Source organism: Cynara cardunculus (genome assembly GCF_001531365.2).
Source record: "Cynara cardunculus var. scolymus isolate 2C chromosome LG 2, CcrdV1, whole genome shotgun sequence".
In the NCBI taxonomy this organism is placed as follows: Eukaryota; Viridiplantae; Streptophyta; class Magnoliopsida; order Asterales; family Asteraceae; genus Cynara; species Cynara cardunculus.
In genome coordinates, this window is record NC_037529.1 from 45,307,105 (window position 1) to 45,307,640 (window position 536).

Consider the following 536-nt stretch of genomic DNA (forward strand, 5'->3'; position numbering starts at 1 on the left):
CTTATATGTAGATATAAACCTGTCCTTTAGACACCTTTTAGAAATAAGGCTTCTAGGTTGGTTATAATTGCGTCTAAAAACTGATAAAAAGTTGATTTTGAGCTGTGAATTATAGTGCCTAAAATGAGTTTAAATTAAGTTTGGTTAAGTTTTTGTTGTCGGATCTTTATGAAACTTTGGGTACATATTACAGGTGTTAAATAAGCTCACTTGGTCCTTTCAGAGTGACCGTTGGACGATGTTTAAATGTATATGGACGTAGAGCCTAAGTTGGCTCGATTTTTGAGTATCGAAAAGCACTGTGAGTTTATGGGGCTACTTAACTTGCTATTTGCTAGACATGTGTTATCTATTTGTTACTTGCTTCCACACTCATCCATGTTATGTCTTCTTATCAATTTCAAGAGATTATTGGCTATTGCACTCCGTCCTTCCGTACATGCTACTCGGTGGTTACTTTGTGTTTCACCCGGGGAGGCACGCTTAATCCCATATTAGCTGAGATTACTCGGGTATGGTGCGTATTTGACCGTGTT